Source organism: Megalopta genalis, chromosome 1, assembly GCF_051020955.1.
Source record: "Megalopta genalis isolate 19385.01 chromosome 1, iyMegGena1_principal, whole genome shotgun sequence".
Taxonomy (NCBI): Eukaryota; Metazoa; Arthropoda; class Insecta; order Hymenoptera; family Halictidae; genus Megalopta; species Megalopta genalis.
In genome coordinates this window covers 39,865,123-39,887,538 of record NC_135013.1, presented here as the reverse complement: position 1 = coordinate 39,887,538, position 22,416 = coordinate 39,865,123, and the positions used below count along the sequence as shown (strand labels likewise).

Sequence of the window (22,416 nt, the reverse complement as noted above, 5' to 3'; positions counted from 1 at the left end):
GCGAATTTTGCTTCGCCGGTGAACGTGGACGAGGAGGGAGCAATGGAAAAAAAAACAGGAAACAAAAGAACAACGAAAACCGTTCGAATTAAAGCGCGGTTCCCACGGCTCGCTCGTTTCTGCCCTCGCGGCGCACGCATGATGGGAGAGCCACAAGGCGATTTCAACTAACCGAAGCCATTAGCCATTAGCGGTATTAGCACACCCGCGTTAAGTCGAATAGAACTTTCCGTTTCGCTGCGAGCAGATAATCACCGAATCCTCTCTTCCTGCTCCTGTAGGGAAACACTTTGTTGCCACGAACACCGTGTAAATCTACTTGCCGGCTTCCCGGCAGGATTCCCTTTGTTCGCGGTCCGTTCGCGAGCACGGGTCAACTTTGACCCGCTTTCCGTTCTCGTCCGAGTTCGTCGGAGTTACGTGTCCGAGGCCTGTACGAGGTGAACCACCTGACGAGAGCGTTATTTAGAAAGATGTTGATTGAACTTTGTGATTTAAGTGAAGAAGCATTCGTATTCGTATTCGTTAGTTGATTTCATTGTGATCAGTTCTAGAATTGTATGCATTTATAAAATCGTTTAAGCGAAATGTCAAAGAATGAGAACGTTTAAGGAAATCGCGAGTGTTCTTATATTTTTCTTGATTCGTCGAAGCTAATAAAAGCAGAAACAATGATTCAGAACGTTTTTATATCGCATAAGGAACCTCAGTTTAATTGTAATATTACAAAATTAATTTCTGTGATAGAATTTACGGTACTCGTGGTTATGAAATAATTGTATGCTTTTATTCGTACGTTTCCAATGAAAGAGTTTGCAATGCAACAATCGGGGAAACCGTTAGCAGATGTGAAACAGAATTAACAGTAAAGAGGTTTGATTCATACCGCGTATCAAGTTTTTATTAACTTTTTAACTTATCACCTTATTGAAGTACAATATTTTATACCTTTATATTAAATATTACATTGTCTTACTTTCATATTAATTATTATATCTCCTCATGTAATAATTAATATAAAAGTACGCGAAATAAAGTAAACATTTGCTTGCAGAATCATATAATAAGCTTAGTTATATTAAGCTTAATAATAATAAGCTTAGTTATATTAAGGTTAATAATAATAGGCTCAATTATATTAAGCTTAATAATAATACGCTTAATTATATTAAGTTTATATAATAATAAGCTTAATTATATTAAGCTTAATAATAATAAGCTTAATAATAATACGCTTAATTATATTGAGCTTAATAATAATACGCTTAATTATATTAAGTTTATATAATAATAAGCTTAATTATATTAAGTTTATATAATAATAAGGTTAATTATATTAAGCTTAATAATAATAAGCTGAATTATATTAAGCTTAATAATAATATGCTTAATTATATTAAGCTTAATAATAATATGCTTAATTATATTAAGTTTAATAATAATATGCTTAATTATATTAAGCTTAATAATAATAGGCTTAATTATATTAAGTTTAATAATAATATGCTTAATTATATTAAGCTTAATAATAATACGCTTAATTATATTAAGCTTAATAATAATACGCTTAATTATATTAAGCTTAATAATAATACGCTTAATTATATTAAGTTTATATAATAAGAAGCTGAATTATATTAAGTTTATATAATATTAATTATAATAAGCTTAATAATATTATTAGTATATATGATATATTATTATGTAATATTATTAATGTGACTTTTTATGAACACCGTGGGAACACGGTTTTCAACTTACTACGATTCTCATCTTAAATGCGAATAAAACTCAATTATTCGAGTGGAATAGTACCGTAAAAATGAATGAAAATTGGACGAGGATCTTTCATACAATTCTTCGATTAGGTAAAAAGTGTAGATTTCTTCGTTAGTTTCATTTTGTAGAAAGTAAAAGTATAAAATGTCAAACAGAGAGATTCGTTGACTTCTCTAGATTTCTCTGCCGGTGAAATTGTCAGAACAGAGTGTACTGTCGAGACAGACATTATAATTCTCGAGCACAATGACATGGAACAAAAGGAAGCACCCTGTACCCGTTCTCGATAATCATGTTCCGGGTGAATAAATCGAACGATAATCGAAGGTGTTGCCTTATCGATCTTCAGATCGTTGGCATTTGGGTTTACTTTCACGCTGCACCGTTTCAAGGTGCATTCTTGGCGGGCTATACGTGTTGCATGCGTTTCCACGTTGACACCTGTTTACTTTCTAACGGCGCTATGCGCGCGTAGCTTCAGGGTGCGTTCGCAATTTCGCGATTCGCGGGTGACTCACGTGTGTTTCGCTGCCCACGCATCCTCGCCGAGATTCATGAATCATCGGCGGCCCGATGACGACGGATCCTTGAGCCTGTCAGAGGTGAAGGCGAACACATTGTTGAGCTGGAATTATCGGACGTAAAAAAGCTGTTTTGTTTGCGTTCGTGTGTGAGTGCCAACGAGAGTGGGTAATTGATAGCCGCGAATAAACGTAATAAGTAGACTGTTTTTTTTTTCGCAAATGCATACATTAACGGGAAGGAAAAATTCAAGAGTTACGTAGCCTTTATGACGCGAACTCTTACTGATCTTGGAGTACAAATATCGCGTTTCGTCATCCGTATTTTTGTTATCGGTGTGAACAACGGAAGCATTCGTGATCTAACCAATTTTATTTCCAATATTAAAAGACTTACTATAAATTAAAAATGTTATAATTATAAATGTCGTGAGTCAACAACGATTTATTTCAGCTGCAAATACGATAGAAACACTTACTACTGGTTTATCAGTGTGAAAAGGCCTTTGTGAACGAATTACTTTTATTTTCTATATTAAAAGATTTGTTACAAATTATAAATACCTATATAACGAAGATTTATTACAACTACAATTGAGATAGAAAATTTGTTATTGATTAATTAGTGTAACTAATTTCATTTCCTGTGTTAAAAGATGTAGTAGGCTTTACAAATACCTACAACAAAGATTTATTAAAAATACAAATAAAATAGACGTTGAAATGGATTATATAGGTGTCAGTTTATGTTTTGTTTACGTTCGTGTGAGTGCCAACGAGAGTGGGTAATTGATAGCCGCGAATAAACGTAATAAGTAGACTGTTTTTTTTTCGCAAATGCATACATTAACGGGAAGGAAAAATTCAAGAGTTACGTAGCCTTTATGACGCGAACTCTTACTGATCTTGGAGTACAAATATCGCGTTTCGTCATCCGTATTTTTATTTCGCATGTTCCCTTGGTTAATTGCTGCGGCTTGTATCCATGAAAGTGAACAGGTTTCTTTTGTGATGAAAAATGTTACGGAGTTAATTGAGGAGCTATTGAATCACGGAGCTACGTTCTCTAGTGTTTTCTGCTGCATTTGTTATTATTACACTGCAGATTTTACGCGTTTATAATAAATATGAGTAGGCGAAATACGTAACGGAAGAAATACTGGTATATTATTTACAAGTTACTACAATTATTAATAAAGAAAATTATTCACAAACTCCTGTTTTATGTAACTGATACAGACAGCTTTTATTTTGTATTAAGGTGCATAATATAGCTCGATCTATCATCAAATGTTTTCAAATTAAATGATTTGAGGAAAGTGTGAAGTTACATTTAAACAATTCTGTTTGTAATTCTCTCTGTCCTTAAATTAATATTATGATAATGATTAAATATTTTATCTTGTACAGCATTTTATATAATTTCGATTAAGGCTGTTTATACATTTTTAAAGTACTATAAGTGTAATTGTTGATATTGTTGATGTATTGCAAGCATTAGGTGAATATGCAATTAAATGTAGCTGTTACAACGCTGAATAAAACAATTCAATCATGATAACTATTTGTGTTAGCTCGCCTTAACGACGTACACGTATTATCTACTTGTCTCATAAACAAATTAATGTTTTCCTTCCGTTGGCCATCAAATGTTAAACACATCTTTGTTCACTAAAGCGAACTTCGTTTGTTAACAAAATTAATGAACCAAATCTGAATTTGTTAATTCATTGAACTGCGAATATTTAATCTGAACTCTACCGAAATTGAAACAGGTCTGTAAACGTATGAACACCGAACATCTTGATTCAAGCTTACAAAGCTACTGCCGCGGCTAATTTAAGATTCGGCAAGCGCGCCTCCATTCAGCGAGTCGAATAACGTCCTCGGAAATAAACTCACGCCGGAGTGAAAACGTCAATAAAAATGCAAGCAGCGGAGCAGGAAGAAAAAAAAGCATATCTCCGTGTCAAGTGTTTCCGATTCGCGGCACGTCCGTGCACTTTTAATTTCGAACAAAACGAGTCCCTCGGCGAGAGGCCGTTCCGCTTACGGCGAAGACCGGCTTTTCATTTGGCGAGAAAACGGCCCCGGTTTTGGGAAACAGTAGGCTGATTCTGTTCCTCGAACGCGTCTGTCCGTGGCGGAAACAAAGGAATCGTTTGCACGGAAACTGCACGGGCCCCGGTCGGCGCGATTCAAACGAAACGGCAAAAAGGTGTCGGTTGCGCGAGTAATACGACGGATAACCGAGGCTAAGACGAGAGGGCCGGGGGCGTCATTTTGCGCCTCCGTTTCCGAGTAGAGACCATTCAGCCCGGCCTGGCCATTATCGCGGCGGAAACGCGAAAGAAAATATGCCGGACGATTCGGTCTCACTTGGGGAACGCTGAAATATCAGGTGATCTTTGAGAATTTTTTTTCTCGACAACTATATAAATTGAACGTTTTCAATACTTTGGGGGGGTTTTAGCGAACGTGTAGACGGTAGCAAAATATTTTTTAAGAATACAGTTTCTTAATATTGCTATAATTGTCTATCTCCGCAGCGGCGCACAGTAATTCGGTTTGGAGAATTCAGTGGCAAGTTGTTATAACTTTTGAACCATTATAGATATTGCAATGAAATTTTCACTAAAAATAATTAAAAAATAGTCATTTTTAGCTACTAATAATTAAATATTTTTTGCATGTTTTAAACAATAAATTTCAACAAATTTTCATTGGCACTTTCGATTTAAAAAAAGATTGTTGAAATGTAATTATACAAAGAATTTTTTACTTTCTAGATATGTATTTCATATTTATATTTCATTCATGTAACGTTTTATGGAATACCGGCGGCCGAGGGCACTCGTGAGCGACGCGTGACTCGGTCGTCTTTAAACAATTATAACTTCCAAATTGGTTTCCATAGGGACGCGATCTTCTCACAGTTATTTAAAGAAAGCTGTATAGAAAATATTCCTTTTTGCTAGAATACAGAGACTGATGGAGTTCAAAAGTTATCTTCTATCAAATATAGCGAATTTTTTTAATTTGTCATGCATCGATCGGTGTTATTTTTTTAAATACATTATTGTTGGTAATGACAAAAAAAATATATGATTTCTTATTAGGAAGGTATAATCTTTGTAATATAAAACGATTGAGAGAAAACATGGAACACAACGATCACGAAATCACGAAGAAGATGAGGAATTCCGTCAGATGAAATATTCTACTTTCAAAGCGCTCAACTTTAAATGTTCATAGTAACTAAAATATTTATTCAATTTCATTAATTTCTTTATTTCCGAGGTCCATAGACCTTTGTAAAGCAATACAAATTCAATAATTATCAAGTTGTAAAAGTTCACTTCTTCATAAAATGTCATTGAATTCTTCAAACCGGATTTGATTTTTGTCTTCTGTTTCGAGGATTTTTCTTCTTCTACATGAGACTCTGTCATCGATGAATTAACGAGATTACGGGAAGTGTGAGAACTCGCCAAATTACGACGCTTTATTTATTTGTTTCAATAATTAAAGACCGGCGTGTCTTCGGTTTCGCGCGCGGACTATTTGCCCTGGAAACGTTTCTTTCTTCCTTTGCCCTGGACTTCGCCGGGAACTGATTTATTGGCGAGGGGTGAAGGAGGATGAAAGTAAGGCGATCCCGACTTTGCAAATGTTTGCCTACTCGAGACGCTCACGGTCTGCCGAGGACAGTGATTAATTCGATAAACGTGAATTTAATTACTTTCGTTGGTGGACGTTCGACAGCTGTCCCACGGCTACTTCGTGTGGGCTTGGTCCGCTAAATCGGGAATTACTTTTTAGCAAGGATTTATACGATACCCAAATTAACTGTTTTAAACTGTTGTTCTTTGGTGCAACATATTAGTTTCTAAGCTGTTATCGTTTTTTATCAGAATTGCCGCCTAAATATCTCCTCCAATATTGATGTTACAAAAAATGTTTTATATGGAATTTATTATTATTATATGGTAATTTAATATATTATTATATAATTATTATTATAATATGGTAATTTATTATTATAATATTAATTATATGGTAACAAGGGACGAATATCGTGCTAATAGTTTTTTTATTTTCAAGGTCATTTTTTGCGGAGTTTTTTTAGGTTTATTTGTTCAAGAATTAATTCAGAAAATAAACCATTTGAATAAATATTATAGAATATGGCGTTCTTTCTTATTATTAATTTTTACAATTAACTTTTTTGTCAAACGTTGCGTCGGAAGGTTTGTTACTGTTTACTTCGGTACATCGATCCTTGAAAAATTACGTAAACAGAGAAAAAGATCAACAATTATTGGCATTATTATTCGTATAATTTTATAATCTATATTAGAATAATCTATGCGAATAAAAAATGAATGAATAAATAGAATTATTCAAATAAATAAATAGAATAATTATTCGAATAAATAAATAGAATAATTATTCGAATAAATAGATAGAATAATTATTCGAATAGATAAATAGAACAATTATTCGACTAGATAAATCGAATAATTATTTGGAATAAATAAACAGAATAATTATTAGAATAAATAAATAGAATAATTATTTGGAATAAATAAATAGAATAAATAAATATAATAATCACTCGAATAAATAAATAGAATAATTTATTACGAACAACGAATAACTGTTATTCGACTGAATAAAATATTATTTTAAATAAAATATTCGACTGAAAAGAATTCATTCGAATAATCATTCTAGATAAATATGTATATTCGAAACAATTCGAGTAATGCTCAACTCTGTCACAAGGCTCCACATGCTTTGACGTATTTGATTTGTGTGGAATTCCTCCTCCATCCTTTGCTCCGTTGCTATCGATAACAAAAACAAGTTTTACTGGCGCAAGCACGCTGATCACACCCTCCGATGCATGTGGGTGGCCTGAAACACCTGACGAAACTGTTGCCACAATCGTTCGCCTCGTTATCAGGCTTAATCGCGTTATTCTCATAATACCGATTCGTATCTCGCGTTACCTCACTCGCATTGTATTCGATGATAGAATGTTTTGTAAGGGGTATCACAATTTTTGCCGCAGCACGAGACCATTGTGCCGATGCAATTCACGGGGCCGTTTTTCACCGAAGACTTAATGTTAATCCCGCGACTTTGAAAATCAGTTCGAGTGGGTAACCGTCCATCAACTGTCACTCACGGAGTAGACGTTTCGTAATTGGAAATTATAGTCAGCCGTACGAATCTACATAATTTATTCATCGGTTAACATTACTAGACCAACGGATTTTGTGCGTTTATAGCAATAATGAGTTGATCAAATGTAAAGCAACGAATACATTTAAAGAATTTAACAATATTGTAAAATGTTAAATGATTAAGAAAAGAAATATATGTGCATGTAGCTCCTAGAGCTTGCAGAAAATACCGATAATTTTTATTTTGCATAAAAATTCGCTGTCTTAATATTACATTTTCGAATAGAATATATTTTCGAAATATAATATTACATTTTCGAATAGAATATATTTTCGAAATATAATATTACATTTTCGAAATATAATATTACATTTTCGAATAGAATATATTTTCGAAATATAATATTACATTTTCGAAATATAATATTATATTTCGAGTAGAATACTGACGATTTTATATTTGTTTATGGAAAAAAGAGATACATTGAGAAAACTAGTATAGAATTTATAAATTGTACATTTATAGAGCATACAAATTATAAATTGAAAGGAATAAAATTTGTTACTACGTTAATGTTAAAAGTGATAACGGCAGTTTCAATCCTCAGGTTGAGCAATTTTCTTTCTCAAGATTGTATAGAACATTTGATTTCGTTCTTTTTTTTGTATTATAAACTGTGTTTCTTCAAAATATGAATGAATCATAATTTTTATTGATATATCATGGTATCCCTAATTTCTTTGTTTCCATCCAAATCTGTCGGATTATTATTATAATTCTATAAATTTAAAATAATTTTAAATTTAATTTATAATTAATTAATTTAATTAATAACTTAAAATAATTATTATTATTATATTCACGCAATAAACAGTATCCGTAAATTCTCCGTAAATTGTTCAACATTCGAAGTTCTGTGAAATACGTCATATATTAAATACTAATAATACGTAAATATACATAATACGTAATATGTTTGTTTAAAGAAAATGCGACGAAGGTCTGTGTCAGTGTGCCGTTTCCAACGTAATCGTTACGTGCACGAAAGATAGCACGAAAAACGTTCAGGCATTGATACTTCGCGAGGTATGTATATTCATCGCGAAGGCATTCATGTTAACGCGCGAATGGAGTGTTTCATTCTCGATCGGTCTAGTTGACGTACTGCGGCCGATATTATTTAATCATAAATATTTCTACGCCGACGATAACGGTGCTCAGCGACGCGAGAAGCAAGAATGCAACAATGAGCTGGAATTTAATTTTAGACGCGATTATTATTCGATCGATATTCGCATTCGTTTGTTGACTTAAAATCAACATTTCGAACGAACCGCATATCACTGGTTAACCTTATACTTTGTGAAATAATGTTATTTACGTGGAAATATCGGACTGCTTTTTAATGAGCTCTGAGTCACGGTATAACAATGACAATAATTTTCAATACTATTTCTGTTATTCATATATTGTGACCTTCGACAGTTTCTTTCAATCTTGAGTCGTAATAATATTATAATAATACTATAATAATAATATTATAATATTATTATAATAATATATATAATATAATAATTATTAATTATTAATTATATATATATAATATAATATTATAATTATTAATTATTAATTATATATATATATAATATAATATTATAATTATTAATTATTAATTATATATATATAATATAATATTATAATAATATTATTAATAATACTATATTTAATATTGTAATGTAAAAGTATTATCTGTTTGTTATGTGCAATGTTAATCATTTAAATCACACAAAATAAGACTTAAACTACAGAGAAAATATAGACTGCAAAAATTGCTGAAATCTCTATGAATTCTTTCCGAGAAATCGAAATTTATTTTTTATATGAACAGCTTCAGCACGTTGAAAAGAAGGTAAATATTTTATTATTTAATTATGATACCGGTTTTACTATTTTTAATTCACTGCAGTATCTACAACTTTCTTTAATTGATTTTTCGCAATTCGCGGTTTTTAGTTCACATCTAAATGGAGAAATAGTTTGCTCCTGAACGAGGTTTCTTTCAATTTGTGCGTACAATGTTTCCCCACTTCCCACTTTTATTTTCTTCTCCTTTTCTTCGTGGAACTTGCGATCGAGATTTCTTCTGTTCCATTGTTACCTTTCTCGCACAGATGCGCGAACTGTAACGAAGTTCGAGAATACCACATTGGAAATCGAACTTCGATGGACGGCGTGGAATTATAAGTTTACTTATAATCCCTCGCGTTTATACGGAAAGTTTCCCGAGATCGTCAAGTGTATTATACTTTCTTCGCAAATTGACGTTTATTCTATCTGCTGGTAATGAGCTTGTCACTCGTTGCAAGACGGCCATTTTAGGAACTGTCATCCCGTCGTAGGATTGTTATCTCTCCTTCATTATTTTAAGAGCTAGACTGATAGCATTCTTGTTAAAACGCTGTTTTCCTTTCGTTAAGCGTTTAGAATCGCGGTGTCAATATTGATTCCCAAACTTCGTGAGGACCGTACACGTAGAAAGACTCCTGCAAATATTTGCATTGTAAATTTTAGCAACCGACGTATTATAGGAATTTCGCTACGGTTCCAATAAAATTCAGCGGAACAGTTTAATGTTCCTTTTGGATTTTAGCCAAGATAATAATAATAATAATAGTGCTTTTATAACAGACAGAGAAACTAGAATTACAGAATCAAAATACATTTTATATAATATCATTTATAATATAATAATATTTATAATAGATTTAGCACATTTTAATAGCTGATTTTCATTTATACCTAAATGATGTAGGACAAATATGAATTATTATTATGTGTTGTATAATTGTAGGCTGTGGATTTTTTCACAAAAAATAGAAAGAAACATATCATCATCATCATCATTATATTTGTAAACATTCGATATTAAACTGTATAATCGCTTAAGAAAATGATATTTTATAGTAGTAAAATTATAGTTATGACAAGCAGTTATTTTGATGATTTTCAAATGAATCTAAGGATAATACGAATTTTATTACCAATACTAATTTTGCGTAATAATTTAATTACTAATTTTATATTTCGCAAATACGCCCTCGTTAGCATTTGAGTAAAATGTGATATTTTAATTAATATAGGACTCGTTCAATCAGAAGTACATATTATAATGATACATATAGCACATTGTTTATATTGCAATATTGTTTTATTAAATGCATAAGACAAATAAAAAAAGTAGAATATACAAAAATAAAATACAGAAATATAAATTTAAAACCTTATAAAAAGATAAAATTATTATTTTCGTTGTCGCAATTTTGTGTCCTATGTCAAGAAATCTCACTATTGGGTTGGCAACTAAGTATAATTGCCGATTTCAGTTACTCATTATTATGTTATTTTTTACTATCCGTGAATGTTAGCAAATGGACAAATTGAATGCAGCGGTCAAGGAAAAGCGACCAGAATTGGTCAATCGTAAAGGTGTCATTTTCCACCAGCACAATGCTAGGCCGCACACGTCTTTGTCCACTCGGCAAAAATTGATGGATATTGGTTGGGAATTGATGTTACACCCACCATATAGCCCTGATCTCGCGCCATCGGATTACCACTTATATCGATCCCTGGACAACTCCCTTCGTGGTAAAACTTTTAATGACGATGACGCTGTAAAATCTCACTTAACTCAGTTTTTGGCCGAAAAGTATCAGACTTTCTACGAGCGTGGAATTTTCAAGTTGTCAGAGAGATGGCAAAAGCTCATCGAACAAAATGGAAAATACATTACAGATTAAACTTCATTCTAAGTAAAAAAAAATTTATATTTCATTGAACAAATCGGCAATTACTCAGTTGCCAACCCAATATATCCAAGAATATGCATCTGTATAACATGTTCCTTAACTTTTGTTGGCAAGTGTACGTAGACAGTGTGTATATCAATAGTTGGACGTTTGCGAGAGTATTTCAATTCTCTCGAAAATTCCTCGATTCGGCCGCACTGTAGCGCAGAGCACAGACACAGAAAGCCAGATCAGGGAGCGCAACAAACGTTCTAGCCTCGAATCGCGGCGAAATTGAAATTCAAAACAATTAAACGTCTCAGACAAGCAACATTCCGCGCGGTAGAGGAACGACGCGGTCTGGATTTCGTTAAATCTACCGGCCGAACGGAATTCTGGATGGTCGCCAGGTCAACTTCGCAGAGGCATAACTTTCCATCAACCCGGCAAATCTCGAAATACACGTAACACGGCGGATCCCAGGCGAAAATTTCGTCAGGTCTCGCCGGAAATCAATGATTCTTGGAAGCAGCAGCACCAACAGCAGCAGCAGGCGATATCGGTCTGCACACGCGGACACGAGGAGAGCGTGAACTCGCGTTATCCGCGGCTTAGTATCCTCCTATATTCATCATCCTTCGTGCCTGTCCACTGTAAATAGCGTGGAGGATCGGTTACGGTTGACAAGAAACATTGTTGCAGTTGTTTTGCCTCGCGATCCCTCCTCGTGTTTCCATTCGGCTAAAGTTGGCTCGTGTGCGTGGCTCCAGGGTATGCGGAATGCGGAAAAGTCGGGATTTGGGCAAAAATAGGACCGGCGAGGAAAAACAAGCTGATTTTAGGCTAGCAGAACGATGAAAGCACACGTCAAAGAGAACACTAGAAGCAGCCGCATCAAATTCTTTTGGGGGGTTTTGGTAGAAATTCTTTTGCGAAATAACATTATTTTGTTATTATAATCGGACTGCGGATCTTCATGCAAAGTAAACATTTTGCAAGAGGATTGTGAGAAATAGAAATAAAATGCAAACAAATTGCTTCTTTTAGTAATTTTGATAAATTGGAAACAGTACGATAATCTTATTAAATTCATCTTGTGTCTTCAGAATTTTATATTTTAGCTGCTCACTTTTACGATGAATGCATAAAATCCGCAGTCTAATTATAATCGAATGTCGGAACTTCCGTTGAAACATTTTCACAGAAAGATTTCACAGAAACAAAAATGAGATAGTATTTTGAATAGTTCGTTAACGGGTTTGGTAAATAAAAGACTGAATAAAATTCAATGAAATTTCAGAAACATGCATAACAATTCGAAATAATAGACAATAGGCAGATACGTTAAAAAATATCGCGATGAAAATTTTCACGTGCAGAAAATGCATCATATGCGGGAAAGTTCGTCCCCTGTTTGCCTATATCGTCTAGAATCAGTAGAACCAGCGAACAATAGCCAGCCACAATAATAAGTAGCATTTATGACTGTTGGAACGCAGATTTTCCTGTACTGTTAACGCATGGAGATCTGTACTCTAGTCAAAACAATAGGCAGACACGTTCATAAATGGCATTCGAGAATATTATAATGAAGATTTTTCGTGTAGTGTGAACGTATGAGGACTCGTACTGTAGTTATCTCCATTATCTACAGTAAGCAGAAACGGCGAACAATAGCCAGACACGTTACTAAGTAGCAATCAAAAGTATGGTAATGAAGATTTTATGCACTATAAATGCATGGAACTTTAATCGTCTCCATTATCTAGTGCAAGTAGAAACAGCCAGTAGTCGACAGACGCCTTAATGAATAGAGAATAATAAAAAGCATTCTATTTTTAAATAAAATAAAGAACTATAAAGTCTGTAAAAATCTACAATTATTTACAAACACTTTCGTGATTTGTTTATGATTTAAACGAGACAAATGCATAAAAATTCGCAGTCGTTCGAGCGAAACGCAACAATGGTGAAACAATAAGCAACGCTTCTGTTAGATTCGAATTGTTAATTATATATCTCTGTTGTTGAAATATTGTTTACCGGTCCTAGAGTAAGTACACTCGCTTGAGAAACGAGTACTAGTTATTCTCGATTTATTTATTTCACTTCAAAATACATTATCTGTTCTCCGATAATGAAGTTTTCTTTGACAGATATTTACTCCAAGAAATACGGATTTATTTCTGAACAAGAAATCCTTTTCTCCGGTTCTTTTTCTCTCGACATTTGTTACATCCTGCAGAGGCCAGGAGTTTCGAAACGGACGAGAAGGGTGTGCGTGTGCTCGAGAATGATGCCGTTGAGACAAATAGAAAATCAATTTCATGGACGCTTGCGTCCTACGCCTGAACGAGCTTATTTACCTCCTTTGCCCTGGTAATTCGTCACGAGAGACTTAGAAGAAATTACGGAAAACGAGACACCGGAAATCGAGTCGATTCTGCGACGTCTGAGCGGTTTCCTCGACGTTTATGCGATTCCGTCGTTGAACGGGAAAAACTGCACCGTTAAATGCGAAAACTTCTTGCCAATCTGCGAAATCCGATAAAGCGTAAATTTAAAAATCTCTCAAATATAAGTAATTAAGTAATTCATCTAGTGTTTGGAGATATAAAATGATGATCGAAGGTAAATTGTATCGAGAAATATGAAACTGTGTTTTTTCTTTACATTGATAATGAGAGAAATTAGTTAATTTATTAGACGTTTTCTGCTTCACTACCTTATCTTTTTGTATATGTTTAACCAATACCAATTATTTAAAAAAATGATCTCTTAAGATGGAAGAACATTATAGTCATTTATTATGTACGTTCGATTTTAGGAAATATTTTTATTTAAGGAAATCCAGTCTTTGGTATCGATCTTTAAGTTACAATTGTTGAAGATCATTTTGTTCGCTGAGATTTGTACTCTAGTGATTTGCAATATAATAAATAGAAACAGTGGATCATAGACAGACACGTGAATACGAATGTGGCAGTAAGAACACCAGCTCTCAAGAAATTTGTCAATTATCTCTCAAACAAAGTTTCATAGAAGTGTCAAAAGAGTGCAAATGTTTTGATGATCCATTTCACAAAATTAGTACAGTGCATTATCTAATGTTTCCATTATTTTTAATAAATTTTTTTCCATTGCATAGGCTATAGATGAATTTCTGTACCACAATACATAATTTTTCAGCATTCAGAAGATTTAGGACCTTTTCTATTTCAACGTTGCAATATTTCTTTCTTTATGAAGCTCTAAATTAACTTTAAACTTTCTCTTAAAGCACGGTTGGAACTAAATAGTTCATTCGGGTTAGAATAGACACAGCAATCTTTTTACGCATGTCATAATTAATGTCTTTTAGAATATTTATTCATAATTTCGTTGCGAAATTCATAACCACATGCAAATGCCACTTGTCATGTATTTTCACTGTTCTTTGAAAGCAAAATGGTTCACTCTAACCAGTTTTTCCTGCTAAACAGCAACTTGCTATCAACGTTCTAAATGCATATGGTTACAGTGCGGATTTTGTGCATTAACTACAGCAATAAGCAGCCGCAATTTGAAACAGTAAAAGCATCAAAAGAACGTAAGAGTGATACATTACTTTCGACTTACTCAAATGATTATTATAGTATACCTTGACATGGATTATTTAGTTACCTAAATAGTTTCTGTTTCTTGTAACAGATGCAAAACAACTTTGTGTTACATAAAAATACGCTGTCTATACACCGGTCAAAAGTATCTGGATATGTACATCATTAACCAAAAGTATTTAGGTGCTCACAACTTTATCATAAAGTGTAAAATGTAAAGTTATTTTATTCAAAACTTCCTAATGAAACTGTGTTCGTGGTTTTTATCCTGTAGCAACACGATCACAGTTAATATTGGATAAGAAAACTTATATTTAATATCATATATAAATAGACGCTTCTACAGTTACAATTAGATGAAATTAAATATTTTAATCACGTCATTTATATCAATTAGTTTTTGCGATAATAAATACATATGGTATTACTGTTATGTTATGAATAGTGGATAATCCGAAATGAGCACGTCTTTTCAATTTTGATTTTGAATTACCAATAATCTGACAATAATAAATGATCAATAATCAAGCACATTAAGCACATTAAATTGCCAAGACTATTAAAAAAGCATCCTATCAATTAGTTCGTTATAACTATAGCATAACTCACAGTTCTTCTATAATAAATTCATCATCAGCTCCCAGAAAGTGTCCAAATACTTCTGAGCGTATGTCACTCAGAGAAAATGATTTGCTGCTATCACAAAACAATAGCGATTGCACGATCCATCAGAAGTTCACGAAAATTGTAACACTCGGCCAATCAAATTTACCTTTTCCTCTCCATTGGTGGAATCGCGCCTCCATCGAACTAGAAACGATTCTTTGCCTATTCTCGTCTGCCGGTTGACGTGACGCGGTTGCTCTAATTTCCTCGCGGATCGAATGGAGCCGGAACTGTGTATTTTCAGAGCCCGCGAATTAATACTTCCCGCTGGTCGACTGTAAAACGTGTCAGTGGTATTTCGGAAGACGACTGGAAGTTTTCGGGCAAATCGATCCGGGAACTGGGTCGGTTTGAATTTTTTAAACGGCGGAACCGTGCGGGCGTTTTTCTGCCATCGTGGAAACATCTCGAGCTTCGGTGGAGCTCGCTCGAGCGATTATTGGCGCGACAGCGGCGATTAATTTGGTACAGGTTTATTTAGACCCAAAGGATTTGATTATGTGGTTTTCGACGGTTAATTGAAATTTTCACGTGTTTTATTAAGCCTTTGATGCACTGTTATCTTCACGGTTGTCGATAATTTTTCTCGTATGAAAGCATTTGCAAGATGTCCCACAATTAAGTTAACACCCGGAAAGGGGTGATACTTGAGGTCATTTCGAGCAACTTTTTCCTTAGCGAAAATGCAATCCGCGGCTTCGTTTACGAGATATTGACGAAAATTAGTGACCAATGAGTGGCGAGATCGGCTGGCGCGAGACGGGCGAGCCAATCAGCGGAACCCGGGCATCGCGCGCTCGTTGACTGGGCCGTCTCGCGTCAGCCGAGCTCGCCTCTTATTGGTCAGTGTTTTTTATTAATAACTCGTACACATAGCCGCAAATTGCATTTTCGCTAAGGAAAAAGTTACTTCAAATGACACGAGGAATCGTTATCATGTCATACGTAGCAGTAATACGTGATTGAATTTTGTCAAGAGTAAAAGTAAAATGTTATTATCTCTCTCGTAATATTATTCTAATTATTGAGTATGTTTACAATTCACTTTCAGAACTTTCCTATAATTTTGGATTTATAATTAATACACATTTAAAAACGCGATCGTGTTACTGCAAATTGAATATAAGATTCAATAAAATAAATAACACGCAAAGAAAGTTTAATAAGATCAATCGCGAAATCTTTTAATATATCTCCACGATTGAATTGCATGATAATCAAAGAAATGATGCTGATATTAGTCTTTTGTTAGACTGTTTCATTTTTTAATATCAATGTCCCTTTCGATACCGCCAATTCATGAAAGGATAGAAAGATCGAAACGATTTACATGTGAATGTAGAAGCAGGTGAACCCTTTATAACAACGTGTTAGATTTATTACGAAGATTCGGCCATAATCAACTAAATATCGATATCATGCAGTTCCTTTCAATCGAATTATTTGTAACAGAAATGTCCTTCGTACCATCGCACACTTACCTTAAACAATATCCCGAGAAAATCGATAAATAAAATTACAAACGGCCCAAGCATACTCGGTTCTATGTTTATCAAAACGATCCGCCATTTGAGTAATGATTACGTCACACCGGTTAATTGGTGAATTGGCGGTTAAACATTTGGTTCTCGAATGCCCCGACCCGTAGCATTATGTCCGCTTTCTCGAATTCGCGGAACAAACGCCAAAGGAAAGACTCCGTCGCTACAGAAGCCTCGTGGTCGTTCGGCTCTAATTAATCCAATTAATCCACCGCGATATTTGCCGATGGCAATTACCGTCTAATTACCATTCCTCCCCGTACGGTTTTTGCGGTGGTCCGCCACCGTTCTACACCCACGGTCCCGATGTCATGAAAGCAATATCGCCGTCATTACGCTAATGGACCGCGCTCACCGGCGTCCGCCTAGAATTATTTTCCGCGATCGCATTGTTAGACACGATTGCCGATAAAGAAACACGGCCGCGTCGACTGATAAGATCGCGACACGTGAATCGAATGTTATCGGGAAATAAAACCGAGCCAACCCCGTCCGCGACATCGGTTAATTATTCGACGATTCGACTCCTTCGTCTTGATTGCGTATGCTTGAACTTATTTTCGACTTATACCTTCTTCTGGCGGGGTCTGTTTCGACCCAGAGTTATAAGTATTATATGTACGTATAATTTTAGTTAAATTAATAAATTTTAATTAATCTGGTTTGTAATTTATTAATTTAATGAACGGGAAAACTCTTTGCGGTAAGTGTTTCAGAATCGAAGCATATAAAGCGATTGTTATTTAAAACGATTAAATGGGAAGAAAGTATCAAACGCTTCAAAATATTGGTATTTTCATTGATGAAGACGCGATTTATACAATTTTGTTCGTCATAAAGCGTACGGTGGCTTTCTTGTCGCAGAATTATTTTCGATCTAATGGACAGTAATGGACAATGATTTATTAATAAGTTATTAACAAAAATCTTTTATCAACCAGTTCAAATAGTTACGTGTTTCTCTGGCTGTAAAAACAGCACAGGTAAAACTATTATAAAAATATAGAATTTACGTATCGACAAAAAAATGTACAAAGGAATTCGATAGGCTCAAAAGATATATTAAGAAAAACACGAACACGCTACTAATTACGAAGAATTAATTCCCAGGAACAATGTCTCGAAAGTAAAAAAATTAGAGTATTAAGGATAAGTTAATTAATCGATGTGTAATAATTTGTATAAATGAAACGATGTCCTGTATTCTATATAAAACAGCCAAAAGCTATTTGCCATTTTTACATTTAAAATCATTCCAAAATACAAGTTATACCTTTTATCCAATACAAATATTTAATCATACACATATTTATCAAATGCAAGTTATACTATTTTATAGAAAATTAAAAACACAAGGAAAAATTAGGAATATATAGCTTCGTTGGAAATTCTGACTTAATTGTCAGCATTTTTTTTATAAAATTAGCTTCATAAAATTCTTTGTGAAGCTTTTTATGCTAAAATTGAAGGAAAAGTTACGTTTTGTCTATTTTAAGTTCTCTATTTCGAAGATACCTTTTCCCCCTAGATGCTAAATATAACACTTCGTATCTTCGAATCTGGAAGGTGATCGATATTGAATGGATATAATATTTATAGATCAGCACGCTCTCTTGTCAGATTCATCTCTAGAATTTTCTTCGTTGAAATATCGAACATGTCCTGCACGTCAGGATAGCGACGCGAAGGGCAGTGAAACGAATATCGATATTTTAAGAATAAAATCCTCATTTATCTGTGTCATGCATGTTATAACGTCGTGGGAGTATATATCATGCATTTTTCAAACGTATCAAGTCACTACGGAAGATTCCATATTTCACGGAGTGAAGTTCGTTCACGCTGCGATTGTAATATACGATCTCCGAGCCACTCGGTTTCGTTCGAGTATTCGGTCCAATCGATTATTCGAATCGTTTTGATTTTTCGAATCGAGTAAAGTTCGATTTCATTTTCTCGAGTTTTCGCACATCTCTACGTCGATAATCTTTCATGCATCCTGAAATAGTTATACAGTCCGCAGAAATTGTACAAACGATTTTTAATTTTACTACAAATCCTGAACAAGATTGTATTCTATCTTTTTGTATTCTAAAATTGAATCATGTAATTTGTATATTACAAAGTTGCATAATTACTAGACTGCGGATTTAATGCATTTATAGCAAAAGTTGGGTATCTGGAATGCGAAATAACAAATGCAGGGGAAAAATTGAACAGTGCTGTTAAATCATTATCTTATTCAAAATTGAGAGTGAAAATGAAAACAAGTGTTAAACGTGAAAACAAACGTCCGTTTAACTCTTGTTTGATGCAAACAATGTACAGAATTTTAATTTTGCATACAAATTCGCAATCTACTCATTACATAAACAACCTCATGAAAAAGATGAAAAGAAAATGTGACAAATGTTTATCAACATCAACGTCTTGTTTCATTCTAAATTTCAATTCTACAATTTATATTCTACAAAGTTGCATATAATCCCAAACTGTGCATTTTATGAATTCATAGCGAACCCGAATAAAACTGGAATGCAAAACGGTAAATGGAAGGGAAAAATTTAACGCTGCTGTTACATTATGATTATCTTCTTCATATAATCAAGAGTACAAATAAAAATACGAGTTAAACATGAAAATAAACGCGTGTTTAACTTCCGTTCGTTGTAATCAATGTACAGAATTTTAATTTCGCATAAAGATTTTTAATCCACTAATTACATAAAGAACCGTGAGCCTGCATCGCGTAGTTGTTCACACATGATTTCAATGACTTTTAATAATAATCAAGAGGCAAACACGGGCGAAGGAACGCACCGTTAAACAGCAATATTTATCGGGCTACAGAAAAATTACAATCCGTTGAAACAATCGGCTCGATCGTGAAATCAGCGGAAACAGGCTGCCCGGTTGAGTTTGTTAATCAATGTGTAAACACGTATTCGACTAATCACTTAATTCTTCTTTTCTGTTGCAGGTAAGTTCGTTGGGATCCATCCATGTGTCAGGTCCAATTACGATCGGGCGCTGTTAACGGCCGATCGGAGCGATGATTAATTATCCCCGTGAACGTGTTTTGGGACGCAGTTTCCCAGTAGATATCGGTGCATATTAGCGCGCACGAGATCGCATCCCGTTCCCAGGTATGTAATGAGACGCGCCACAAGTATTCGAATTGCAGATACGTGGCCCCGGCTCCCACCCTGCAGAAGTGTGTTTCGTCGGTCATTATCCGTAGCCACGCTTAACATTTAATTTACTAATGAACGCCGGCACACGATTCGCCGTCCACAAACGGTAAACCCACTCGGGGGACCTGGATCCCGAAGAATGGGATCGCGTTCGTTCGTTCGATCGGCGAAGAAAAAATTCAATGGAAATTAATTATGGTTAAATAGGAGAGCGGACTTGGTTGTCTCGGGAGTAATCAGAAAAATTGATATCTTTTTAGGGGTCCGATTTTTTTATTTCGCTCCGGTGGAAATAAGTTCGCTCGATCGCAACTTTAAATACGATGTCATTAACACTTTGACAACGAACCTCTCTGATAATAGCATAACTAATTATATTTAGGATCATTTATGATTTTGTTTATTGATTCTTTTTAAACGTAGTTTATGAGATACTCATTCTGGATACGTTAGTTTTTCTATAGAGCTTGATGAAACTTGTGAACGAATTAGCTGTCAGAAAATTGTCTTCAGTAAAAATGGGAATTGTGATTTAGAATTTTGTTAACCCATTAACTACCACAATCCCCATTTGAGACTTTGTAAAAAATATAAAATATTTTAACGGCAAAACATAATTTGAATGTAATTATATTGTTACACAACTTTTTGTGCATATACCTAACTTCTCCCGTCAAAAATTAAAAAAAAAAAATTTGGCAGTTAATGGGTTAATAAATAAACGGGGATATTTGACGCAACAGAAAGTATTCGTATCACGAGTCGACAATTTAAGTAAATTTCTGCTCACTACTTTTTATTTTATCTTGAACGTGTTTGAAGCAGATTAAATTATTATTATTATTATTATTATTATTATTATTGTTATTATTATTATTATTATTTATTATTATTAATTAAAGTCGAATTTAAATTTCATTTTGTGGAAATAGCCCTTATTTGTTAGCGTGAAAAGAGTTTGTATAATTGGAAATTTGAATTCGATTGCGATAAGAGAAATGTATAAATCTTAATAATTCCTACTGTGCATATCAATAAATAATACTTTACGGTATTTTATTCGACATCAAATTCTAAGCGTAACTGTTTTTCTATGCAGATGCAATGAAGCATATCAAAAGTAATGCATATATTGAATAAATGTATTATATAAATGTATGCATATATTGAATAAATTTTATTCTCGGTGTTCTCGCTAATTGGAAAATCATATTTTTGTATGTAGATCCTCATTCTTTAATTCTTTAATTCATATCTTTTTGTTCTGTCAAAGGGGTTTTGTGTAATTTAACACAGATTAAAATCGTAATTAGGTTTTCTTTGTAGCTACTGCTTTAACACATTTTGATCACCTGTTATAAATAAACTGTTATAAATAAACCCGATAAATTTTTATTTCGTAAATAACCCTGTTAGTTGTCCTCACAGATGATGTAGATAAAAGATTTTTATTAATAATCTTGTACAATAACAATCTTGACAGTTAAATCTGTTATGCAATCGAATACTTCTTAAAAACATTTAACAAAAGTTACAAGTTGCATAGACAATAATTTATATTCTCTACAGAACTTGGTATTTTATTTTACCTTCAGCTAAAGTGATCCTCTTTCAGACAAAAGGAGCGTTGCACCATGTAATCATTGTTACTGTAGTATTGCAGAGCATCAGACACAATAGATGGCGATATTTGCATCGAATCCGAGTGCACGGTCGATCGCTGATCTCTGTCAAATTAAACGGCGTGAGTCAGCTGCACTTGACGCAATTGATGCAATTATTAATAAGCCAGTCATTGCAACAACCGCATCATAGGAGGGTACTATGTATAGATTGAGTACATAGAGATTATCGATTATACCATTCAAGAATTCAAGTGAACCTCGCTGACTAAGTTCAGCAAGTAATAATGGAATCAAATATCGTGCCGAGAACATTCTAACTGCATCAAAAATTTGGAAAATATTTTTTAAGCTGATAAACCACGATCGAATTGGATCCTTGACATATAAAATAAATAGGCCAATGTCTTCGAAAATTGATAGATTTTTAAATCTTTAAGCTTTAAACCTTTTATTTTGGAACATGTTTAATTATTTATAATGTTAAAAAATATATACCGACGTATTCGAGAC

The 22,416-nt window shown here is 33.9% G+C and overlaps 1 long non-coding RNA gene across 1 annotated transcript in view; it reads left to right on the top strand.

Annotated features, from left to right (window-relative positions):
* The window catches only part of LOC143261146 (uncharacterized), a 154,854-nt gene extending 133,193 nt beyond the window's left edge, over positions 1-21,661 (top strand). Inside the window, exon 2 of the long non-coding RNA XR_013035370.1 lies at positions 20,068-21,661. This is a non-coding gene — a long non-coding RNA (uncharacterized LOC143261146). The remainder of the gene's footprint in view (positions 1-20,067) is intronic.
* The last annotated feature ends 755 nt before the right edge of the window (positions 21,662-22,416 follow it).